Genomic DNA, 12,487 nt, shown 5'->3' with positions numbered 1-12,487 from the left:
TAAAATTAAGAAACATGGATCAAATAAGGGTATGATCTTGTTCCCTCCCTAATTTACCCTAGTACATTTAAAACTTGGGTCTAATCTGCTTCATAAGTAGCTCAAGCACCACAGAAGAGAGAGAAAAACAAAACTCTAATTACTCACTAACCAACCATTAAAACTTCAAAAAAAGTGTGGAATAGCATTTTCTTACCTTCTACAACATCTCCACCAAAGGATTTGAGACCAAAACCTTCCCCGCTTAGTAGAGGAATTTTTGAGAGGTGCCCAAGGCCTCCCCACCTTTCTTTCACGGGTTGGAGTGAGTGACCCGAGGAGGAAGAAGGTGCTGCAGCTGTTTTATATGTGGGTCATTTGTAGGCGCGGCTGGTGATTGAGTCATCCCTATAAATCGGAGCTATATATACGGGGGCATTTGTAAGGGCGGCTGAATCACCAGCCGCCCCTACAAATAGCAACTCTAGGGGCGGCTGGTGATTGAGCCGCCCCTACAAATCAGACCCCATTTGTAGGGGCGGCTCGTATCACCAATCGCCCCTGTTGTTTCATTTGTAGGGGAGGCTGGTGTCTGGGCACCCGACCATGCCACTGTAGGGGCGGCTCCATCACCAGCCGCCCCTACAAAAAATTTGAACCGTTGCTAAAAATCATTTTTTGCGTAGTGGTGGTAGATTTGAATTACTTCTAAAAACTTGTAGTTGACTACCTCTCCATTCAAAAATCATTACTTTCACAAAACTATATTTGAAGTTTTATATTTCAAAATTCAAATTTAGCATGGCATGGAAAAAATGACAAGAAAAATCTATTTGAAATCATTTATTGTCTGAAAATTCTATTTGAAGTTTTCATATTTTAAAATTCAAATTTAGCATGACGTGGAAAAAATGAAAAGAACAATCTATTTGAAATCATTTGCTGTACCGAAACTCTATTTGAAGTTTTCATATTTCAAAATTCAAATTTAGTAGGGCGTGGAAAAAATGAGAAGAAAAATTTATTTGAAATCATTTACTGTCCCAAAATTCTATTTGAAGTTTTCATATTAAATTAAATTTAAATTTAGCATGGCATGGAAAAAATGACAAGAAAATAAAAAAGAGATGGCCACCAAGATTTGAACCTGCAACCTCAATAATCTCCAAACCACCACTACCACTAAACCACTTGTGTATTTGTTGATGTTTATTGGTCATTTTATTTCTCAAGTAAATGGAGAATGAGAGCTCATCATATTTTGATTCTTCAAACAAACTCGAATGAAGAAACAACTGAAACAAAAGTAGTAGATTTGAATCAGTTCTAAAAATTCATTGTTAACAAATTTTACATTTGAAATCATTTACTATCACAAAATTATATTTGAAGTCTTTATTTTTTAAATTTCAAATTTAGCATGGTGTGGAAAAAATGAAAAGAAAAATCTATTTGAAATCGTTTACTATACCAAAATTCTATTTGAAGTTTTAAAATTCAAATTTAGCATGGCATGAAAAAGAATGACAAGAAATATAAAAATTTGAACCTACAACCACACCAATCTCCAACACCAACACTACCACTAGACCACTTGCATGTTTATTAATGTTATTCGTCAATTTATTCCTCAAGTGAATGGAGAATGAGAGCTTATCATATTTTGAAATTCAAATTTCGAATTCTTCAAACAAACTTGAATGAAGAAATAACCAAAACAAAAGTTGTAGATCTAGATGAGTTATAAAAATTTATAGTTGATGGTGTTTTCATTTGAAATCATTACTCTCCCAAAATTTTGTTCGAAATTCTCATAATTTGAAATTCAAAATTTTGAATTATTCAAATGAACTCGTATGGGGAAATGACTGAAACCAAAGTTGTAGATCTAGATGCTGTAGCTGACAACTTGTTCATTTAAATTCATTTATGGTCAGTTTGTAGAATTATCTCACCAAATTTAGTTTTTATTGCAATTATTCACTGAATTACCAAAGAATTAATGTAATAATATCTAAATTTGGTTAGAAAAATCAATAATTTGCGTGATAACATGATTTTGATGTCTAATCATTGACTCAAAATTTCAAATGATTTTAACAAAGCAATACTACATATTGTTCATAAATGAACATATCCCACACATAGTTATATGACTAAGTGAGAAATATTACTATATGTAGGATGTGTAGTCCTACTTTATTAAAATTATCTGACATTGTTATGGAATGCCTATGGACCCAAAATATGTTGTTGTGTCAGTTTACAGAATTATATGACCAAATTTAGTTATTTTGCAATTATTCGTTGGATTAACATAGAATAAATGTAATAATATCTAAACTTGGTTAGAAAAATCTATAAACATGCATGACAACATTATTTTGGTGTATAATCATTGTATAAAAATTTCAAATGATTTTAAAAAAATAGTATTGTACATTGTTCACAAATGGATATATCTTACACATAGTTGTAGGACTAAGTGAAAGATGTTTCTATCTATAAAGAATGTATAGTCCCACTTTATTAAAATTGCCTAAAAGTTTTAGTTATTATTGTAATTATTAGTTGGATTACCATGGAATAAAAATAATAATATCTAAACTTTGTTAGGAAAAGTCTACAAGCATATATTTCTGTTGATTATTAAAATCACCTCAAAATTGATTTATGTGTCATAAATATTATACATAAAAAATCAAATTGACATAATAGCTACCGCGTAGAATGCTAAATGCGTGCTCCTCACAAAGTCATGAGACCAACAAACACCTCTCCCATATAAAAATCTTGTGGCCACACGCTCCTCAGAACCCTAACTTTGTCTTTGATCCACCCCGATGGCCGCCTCTGACGAATTAGCGAAGGGACACATGGATTCGTACAAGTCACACGCTGATCCAGCAACACGGAGAGCACTGGAGTGCATAACCAAAGTTATCTATCTAGAAAAGCCAAAAACTCTTTTAATTTTTTTGAGACCTAGTTACAGACGCAGACGCTTACATACACGAGCGCACACTCACCCCTATGAACGCATGCATGCACACATAACTGGAATCCAACCAGCTGAGCTACACTCAGTTCACAAAAAGTCTTTTAATTTGGAATGGAGGAAGTAGTAAAGTTCAAAAATAATTAAAACTCCAACGTATGTGTAGTATATTATCTACGATAAATGGATCATGCTTATTTTTTTACATCTAATCTAATAAAAAGTTCAAAAAAGTCCCAAAACTCCATTATAGTTTGCCGTGAGTGGCTAACTTCCAATATCTCGCGCTCTATTTGTCACAACTACACCAAACCGCAGCCACGAGCCAAAAATTAGCTAGGTCCCATGCTCATGCTTTTTTTTCGAAAAAAATCCCAATCTCAAGTGACTTCAGTCCGCGCGTTCGCTCCTCACCCAAAAATCCCTCCAACCTTTCTCACCCTAATCCCATGTTAGCCGTTGCCCCCTTCAGAGTTCAGACCCCTCCATCGATCGTGAGCTCCTTGCTCACAGGAAGAGCGACCCCGATGCCGCCATTCTCCGACCACCGCCCGTCCCCCGCATCATCCTCCTTCCCTCTAATGGAACGCGCCACAGCGGATCCATGCACTAGCATCCATGGGGAGCGGATCACCCTCCTCCTGCGTTAGGTTGCGCTCAGGTCCCCCGTTCGTACATCGCCGGCTGGATGCAGTTCCTCCACCACGACAGTCATATCTAGGCTGTTGGTACGCGTTCCCATATGTGCTCTCCGCCAGGCTCGATTGACGAGGCTCTTCCACATCGATGTAGGGTGGATCTCTACGGCGCGGGATGCGACGGCAACACAGGATGCGTCACCGAGGTGGGCGGGCGGGCGGCGGCGCGGGATGGGGTACTAGCGCGGCTGGCAGCGGAGATCCAAAGGTGAAATTCATGCCAAGTACCCAGCTTTTCCCTCACATTTGTAGCTTATCTCTGTGGTGAAATTAGTGGAGAGATGAAGATAGGTGTGCTTGTTTCTACACTTGCATCTTATCTCAATGCTCTTACAAGGGAAGGGGTTCATGGTGCTATATGAAATCTGATCGTTTGAATTGATCATTTTCCTATAAACCTAGTTGACTTAGTGGGATCCTCCTAAAATTCATACTGACTACTGATTTTCTATTTCTGTAACACACGTGTGATCTTGTGCATGTTTACACTACTATTTTTTATGCTTTTAAAAATAGATTGATTGTTAAACGTCATTTTATGTTGTTTAAGGATGATTTATAGGAAACCATGATGCACAAACCTGTGGTTTAAATCTCAACTCTAGCGTTCTTGATTTGATATGGCTTTAAGAAAGTTTGGTTAACCACTACTACAGAATGGCTTTGTAGGGGCGGCTCATGCACATTTGTAGGGGCGGTTTGGCCAGCCGCCCCTACCAAAGCGTGGCTACAAATCACCGATTTGTAGAGGCGGCTGGTGTTATAAGCCGCCACTATAATATCTGTTTGTAGTGGCGGTTCAGTCTAGAACCACCCCTACAACACATTTTTCCATAAAAAAATTCAAATTTACAATTTAAATTCGACCAGAACATATATATATATATATATATATATATATATATATATATATATATATATATATATATATATATATATATATATATATATATATAATTCAAATCTGACCACAAGCACAAGAGCACAAGGTGTTGGAACTGAGGATTTCTACCTAAGTGAACGTTTACAAGTATGTATACAAACATATAAGCTAATGAGGATTGTCGATATGTATACGTCTTGACACATGCTGCAACTCCTCTGTGTACGGTGTACCAAGATGTGTGCTACAACTCAATGTAGTGATTGCATCTAACACCCTAGGAGCATTAGACTTTCAAAGTGCAATATATTATTTTGGAGCATCCCCTGAGGCCTTATGATGTATTGATTTCCCTCATCAATATTAAGAGCTTGTGATCTAAATTAAATATTATAAGAAAATCTTAGAATAGGAGGTAATGAATGTTATAAGAGATATTATTATTCAGATCATGACTTGCTAAATATACAGATTAGTATAATTCAGATCAAGACTTGCTAAAAATTTAGATTGCAGCCTAATATATGAGATAGTATATATAAGTCAGATCCAAATATGCTGAAAATTCATACTGCAACTGAAACAATAAGAAAGTACTTGCTGTTAATTTAGCATAAAATAGAAAATCATAGAGACAACATCAAATTGTTAACTAGCAGAACAAGCAGTGTCAACTAGCAAAACAATTACACTTATCAATCATGTTTTGGACCTCTATCAATCAAGTTTCTTCCAAGACATAAAAACATACTTATCAAACTGGTATATTGGTTCTTCCAGAATCCTAGTACACTAGAATTTGTCATGCGAAGGTACAAAGTCAAAAGAAATTTAGGTATCTGAATATAAGGGTATTCCATAGTGAAAAGTATTTTGCATATGCAAGACATCAGGTAAGGTGAGAAGTATGAACAAAAAGAAGCAAGTAAAAAAAGAATACCAATAGCTCTTGACAAGTTTAAAGTTCCATTTACACGCCCCATTTGAATGTAACCCCCTGCACTTTGTATCCTTTCTCTCTCTGCCTCAAACTCTGGTTTATGGTCTCTTGACAAATTGTATGCCTGTGTTACGTGGAAGAAGTATAGAAATGAGACGATCACACATAAACTTTATGTCGAAATATACCACAGTCTTTGCACTTTGTTCTCTTTAATTAATGCAATTACCAGTAAGGGGTAACCCCTCCTATCTTTCTGAAAAAGGAGTAACAACTAACCTGGCCATTCCTTGAGATGACACAGCGGGAGTCACCAGCATTTGCCACAACGAGTTGCCTATTTCTGACAAATGCTACATAGGTTGTACTCCCACCACTACCAGAAACCGGCACTTTGCCGAGTGCTGGAAGCTTTGCCGAGTGTATTTTATCGGGCACTCGACAAAGACGGCTTTGCCAAGTGTTTTTTCGGCACTCGGCAAAAATGGCTTTGCCGAGTGTTTTTTTGGCACTCGGCAAAGATGTATTTTGCCGAGTGCCATTTTTCGGCACTCGGCAAAATGCGTCTTTGCTGAGTGCCTTTTTTCTGGCACTCGGCAAAGGTGTATTTTGCCGAGTGCCATTTTTTGGCACTCGGCAAAATACGTCTTTGCTGAGTGCCTTTTTTTGGCACTCGGCAAAGAGGCATTTTGCCGAGTGCCATTTTTTTGGCACTCGGCAAAATGCGTCTTTGCCGAGTGCCTTTTTTGGCACTCGGCAAAGAGGCATTTTGCCGTGTGCATTTTTTTTGGCCCTCGGCAAATTATTTTTTCAAAGCAATTTTTGAGGCCCGAAATGAATTCAAATGAAAAACTTTTCAACTACAAAGTTGCATAACTTCTCAAGATCTATAAATTTTATTTTGGTCATTTCTTCATTTGACAAAACGACAATAACGTTGTTAATAAAATCTACATCTCTCTCATATGTCCCATATATATTAGTTTCATGAAAGTAGAAGAGGGATATATAAGATTTGTGAATAATGTTACTACCACTTTATCGGATGAACAAATGACCAAAATAAACTTTGTAGATCTTGAGAAGTTATGAAATTTTGTAGTTCGCAACATTTTGATTTGAAATCATCTTGTCATGCAAAAACAGCGTTTGAATTTGAAATTTTTAAAATTTGAATTTTTCAAAAGATCTCGGATGGAAAAACTTCCTAAACGAAAATTGTAGATCTCCAAAAGTTATCAAACTATGTAGTTGACAACTTTTTGATTTGAAATCATCTTATCATGCAAAACTACGTTTGAATCTCTCAAATTTAAAATTTGAATTTTTCAAACGACCTCAAATGGAAAAACTTCCTAAATGAAAATTGTAGATCTCGAAAAGTTATGAAACTTTATAGTTGACCACTTTTTTATTTGAATTCGTTTAGGGCCTCAAACAAACAATTTACTCTCGATTTAGTATAATATATGAGGATAGATAACGAAATTTAGACACAAGTGACAGTGTAGTGCAGTGGTAGAGCAGCAGACACGCGAGGGAGAGGTCGTGAGTTCGAATCCAACCGGCCGCGTTAGCCGCGAATTTTGCGCAAAAATGCAGCGACTTCGATGGCCGGTGGCGCTGGACGGACGGGCGCTAGCCGGTGGCGGCCTTCCCCGAAAAAAAAATTTGCTATTATTTTTGGGTTTTTTCGCATTTATTTTTTGCCGAGTGCCCGACAAAAAGCACTCAGCAAAGGCTTCTTTGCCGAGTGCCCTTTGCCGAGTGCGGCACTCGACAAAGCCTTTGCCGAGTGCCGCAGACACTCGGCAAAGTGCCGGTTTCCCGTAGTGCACAATTTGTCCCAGTAAAATCAGAGTGCGGTCCCTGATAAAAGAAATTTCTATAAGACTACCTGGGTGGATGGAATGTTCATTTCCAACAAAAGAACTAGCAACAAAGAGAAATGCCAAAAATTGCCTTCCAGCATAACAAGAGGCTCCAGTTCAGGAAATTGGAAGTCATTCTTCAAGAGTTACCATTATTAGGCAACACAGCCATCAATTTTAGGTGCTACTCCCTCCATTCCAAATTATAAGGCGTTTTGGCTTTTCTAGATACGTAGCTTTTGCTATGTACTTAGATATACACTATGCGTTGATACATAACAAAAGCAATGTATCTAAAAAAGCCAAAATGTCATATAGTTTGGAACGGAGGGAGTACAAGAATAAACTTCCTTCTTATGCATAGATATCCTTTTCAAGAGTTAACATTGTTAGGCAACACAGGTATCAATTTTAAATGTTAAAAGAACAAATTTCCTTCTTACACATACCCTTTTATGTCTTAAACCATCAGTGTTGCACGTCTACTCAAGAACCACAAGTCTACTCTTACACAAGTTTCTGCCATGAATGATTTTAGCAAAAAAATAAAGGAGAAGAAAGAAACTTTATTAATAATAATCTAGTGATGCAACACTTTCAGAAAGAAATCCAATGACCGTGCCAAATTAATTGAAAAAAGGCAGATGGCAAGCTCTCCTAGACATAGGACAATGAATATAGAATTATGGATCCATGCCAGTTCCACATTTACCTCCTCGAAAGCCCAATCATCATGTCTATCATTTGAATCACTTGCTTTAGGGGACCAAATCAAGCCTTCAATTATGCCAGTAAACTGATTTATCTTATCTCCAAGTGCTTACCGCCATCCTCTTTGACCACGCATCATTTCATCCATTCTAAAACAACGCAATCATAATTTCTGTTCACATAATTTGCTCCAAATTAGCAATGAAGTAGTGAAAAGGTAGACATGCTAAAAATAAAAGAAGCTGTTATACCTGAAGTATGCTCTGTGGACAGCAGCACCCAGGTCACCAGCTGCATAGGCTTCACTATGGAGAACTTCTCTGTGTAGATATTTTGCACAGAATTTGGCAACTACTTTTCCTGAGGCAAGAAAGCAATAAGAAGGGGTCAACAGCCCATTTTGGTATGATGTGGAATCAATCATAAATGCTGAAAAGGCATTGTTCTTTGCAGTTAGTTACCTCCATGTCCATCAAAAACACCGAAGAATGCAGTGTCATTGTCAAGATCTAGCAAAGCCGAGTGCTAGAAAATTGCACAATAGACTGAGCAAACACGATCATAATAAACTAATAAAATTGACAAGATTCCATCCTCTCAAAAGATACAGATAAATCATATCAAGAAGTCTATTAGTACTATGTAAGAAAACAAGTCACAGCTTCTCCTTTAGTAGTTATACATTATACTCAACAAGATATCTCATACAGATTCAAATTCTATCCACTCAATTGATTCCAGCCTTCAAGGTTGGAGTATAGCCCATCTTTCAGTATGATGTCAGAAACACTGTTTAACTTATGAAGCATTATCAATCCATCATCTGGAGAATATGGTGATGTAAACAAAAAAAGTGCTAATCCATTTTTTGTCACTCTCAACAACAGGACAGGGTATCATGGACAGACAAAAACTCCCCATTCAACTCATGAATTAACCAGGCTCAGTTCAGCACATAATTTATTTTTACACGCAAGTATTCATTTTATTTCAAAAATTTAACGAACACAAGACACCCCTTCTCTCAGGTGCATAGCACTGCTAAACATTGCAGTCAATAGCCAGGTATATCCTCCTAAGCTATTTATTTAATAATATATGTGGTTGTCCACCAGCTCCCGTCACTATATTCGAAGATAGCAATACTATTTGTGAAAAGACTTTGCACCAATATTTGATATTTATTTTTTCTTCACTTCCTAGGACATTCTGTAAGTTTCCATAATTACACCCAACTTGGACACTGAGAGCACATTTATATTAAAGTTGGATTCCAAATTATATTTGGAAAATCGAGTAAAATCATGCTGAGTTGGATACCCGAGTCTGAATTGGATTCCATCACCTGTGTGTCTATCCAGGTAAAACGTACAAGACTAGGAACAAGCGACAAAGAAAATCACAACAAGCAAATTTAAATGATGAATAGAAACTTACAGCATCTTCCATAGTTGCACGCCACCCTTGCATAGATGAAAGTCCGAATTTAAGTTTATCATTTTCCCCATCTTCGGATACCTTCTCAGTTTTCGGAGTGCTAAGGTAAACCCCCATTCTTCCAAATGTACCTGGCGACAGAATATGATAGAGAGAAAAAGATCAGCTGCTCAATAACAAGCTATCGATGGAATTGTGCCAGATCTGAATACAGCTAGCTTGCTTTAGGGTTTGGGTGCTTGGCTTCGAATGGCAGGAAGGACGAGAAGGGTCGAGCATACCGGCTGGGCGCTAGTCGACGGTGAAGGGGAAGGGGACGTCAAGACCTGGCAAAGGTAGGCGCTAGTCGCCGGCGAACGGGCCAGCGAAGACCTGGCAAAGGGCGCCGGCGCTCGCCCGCTGACGCATCTCGAGCCCACGCCTCAGCATCCCAAGCCTGCCCCTGGCCGCCTCTTGGGCCCAATGCCGGATCCGGGACCCTCCTCACCGGATCGAGCTCTTCCTTGCAGAATCGAGCTCCTCCATGCGGAAGAGAGCACCGACCACCGGGTGGGAGAGCCTGTGGAGATGGAGCTGGAGAGAGCGAACAGAAGAGGGGGTGCGGAGGTGTGCTCTAGAATATATTCTCAGAGTCAGCCGCCCCTACAAGGGGCAGTTTCTAATTCAGTCGCCCGGTACAAATATTTTCATATATTTTTAAATATTACTTCTGCATATTTTTTATAAATGTGTAAATGTATATATAAATGTATAACTATAATAAAAATAATTTGCTATATTTTCCCGTACCCATAAAAAAATACTTGCTTATATATATAGATATAATGATACATTTTATTTTGTAAAATAAAAAATATATTTAAAAATTTTAAAATTTGAATTTGTGAACTTCGAATTGAATTTTAAGACAAAAAATGATCTAAAATGAAAATATTGTAAACATCAAAGTTGTAGAACTCATCAAGATGTACAACTTATATTTTGGTTATCTTTTCATTTGACAAAATTTGAAAAGTTTAAATTTTGAATTTCAATAAATGGCAACTTCAAATAAGATTTTGCTAACTTAAATGATTTCAAATAAGAAAGTCATGAACATAAAAGTTGTTGAACACATCACTATCTACAACTTTTATTTTGATCATATTTTCATTTGACAAAATTGGAACAGTTCAAAATTTGAAATTCAAAAATGGCAACTTCAAACAAGATTTTGAAACCTTAAATGATTTCAAATAAGAAAGTCATGAACATAAAAGTTGTTTAACACATCACTATCTACAACTTTTATTTTGGTCATATTTTCATTGGACAAAATTCGAACAGTTTCACCTTTTAATTTCAATAAATGGCAACTTTAAACAAGATTTTGAAACCTCAAATGATTTCAACTACAAAAGTCGTAAACATAAAAGTTGTTGAACTCATCACTATCTACAATTTTTATTTTGATCATTTCTTTATTTGACAAAGTGTTAGTAAACATTGTTCATAAATTCATATATCACTCGTAGTTTCATGAACTATATGAGACATGTTGATTAGTGAACAATATTTACTATTACTTTGTCAGATGAAGAAATAACCAAAATAAAAGTTGTAGATCTTGATGAGTTATACATCTTTGGTATTCATCACTTTTTCAGCTGAAATCATTTGGCATTTCAAAATCTTGTTAGAACTTATCATTTTTTTAAATTTGAAAATTTGAATTGCTTAAACTTTGTCAAACGAAAAGAATGTCGACATCAACACAGTAACTTAATAGGGCATGATTTTTGAAAAGTTTAGGAAAAAAAATCATCACATTTGGAGTTAGTACGAGGGAGAAAGACTAGTTACAAATTTTACCCAGAGATTAAATAGAAAAACCATTACTGTTCATGATGATCAATGATAAACAAGTGTGATTTCTCTTTTTAATCTGTGGCTCAAACTTGTAACTAGTTTTTTTTCCCCATACTAACTCCAAATGTGATGATTTTTTCCTAAAATTTTCTAAAATCATGCTCTATCATTTTAGTATGGTCATCTATCTTTGTCACTAATTTTGTATAATTCAAATTTTGAATTTCAGAAAATGACAAATTTAAACCTGATTTTTGACCACTAAATGATTTCAGCTGTAAAGGTGATGAATATAAAAGTTGTTGAACACATAACTATCTGCAACTTTTATTTTGGTCATCTTTTCATTTGACAAAATTTGAACAGTTTAAATTTTGAATTTCAATAAATGGCAACTTCAAACAAGATTTTGAAACCTTACATGATTTCAACTACAAAGTCGTGAACATAAATATTGTTGAACTCATCACTATCTACAACTTTTATTTTGGTCACTTCTTTATTTGACAAGTGTTAGTAAACATTGTTCACAAATTCACATATTACTCATAGTTTCATGAATTATATGAGAGACATGGTGATTAGTGAACAATGTTTAATATCACTTTGTCAGATGAAGAAATAAACAAAATAAAAGTTGTAGATCTTGATGAGTTATACATCTTTGGTATTCATCACTTTTTCAGCTGAAATCATTTGGTGTTTTAAAATATTGTTAGAACTTGTTATTTTTTTAAATTTGAAAATTTGAATTGCTCAAACTTTGTCAAACGAAAAGAATGACCAAATCAACACAGTAACTTGATAGGGCATGATTTTAGAAAATTTTAGGAAAAAATCATCACATTTGGAGTTAGTACGAGGGAGAAAGACTAGTTACAAATTTTATCCAGAGATTAAAAAGAAAAATCATAACTGTTCATGATGATCAATGATGAACTGTTCATGATTTGTAGGGGTGGCTGGTGATTGAGCCGCTCCTATAAATAGCAACATCAGGGGCGGCTTGTGAGTGAGCCGCCCCTACAAATCTTACCATTTGTAGGGGCGGCTCGTATCATCAGCCGCCCCTGCTGTGCCATTTGTAGGGGCGGCTAGTCTCGTGGGTCCTGAGCATGCCCA

General features: G+C 36.3%; 1 pseudogene; it reads right to left on the bottom strand.

Annotated features, from left to right (window-relative positions):
• Positions 1–5,389: 5,389 nt before the first annotated feature.
• Positions 5,390–9,656, bottom strand: LOC136487194 (probable protein phosphatase 2C 58; annotated as a pseudogene).
• Between the last annotated feature and the right edge of the window lie 2,831 nt (positions 9,657–12,487).

This window comes from Miscanthus floridulus, chromosome 10, assembly GCF_019320115.1.
Source record: "Miscanthus floridulus cultivar M001 chromosome 10, ASM1932011v1, whole genome shotgun sequence".
Classification (NCBI taxonomy): domain Eukaryota; kingdom Viridiplantae; phylum Streptophyta; class Magnoliopsida; order Poales; family Poaceae; genus Miscanthus; species Miscanthus floridulus.
Note: the sequence above shows the minus strand (reverse complement) of the source record. Positions and strands in the feature narration are given on the sequence as shown.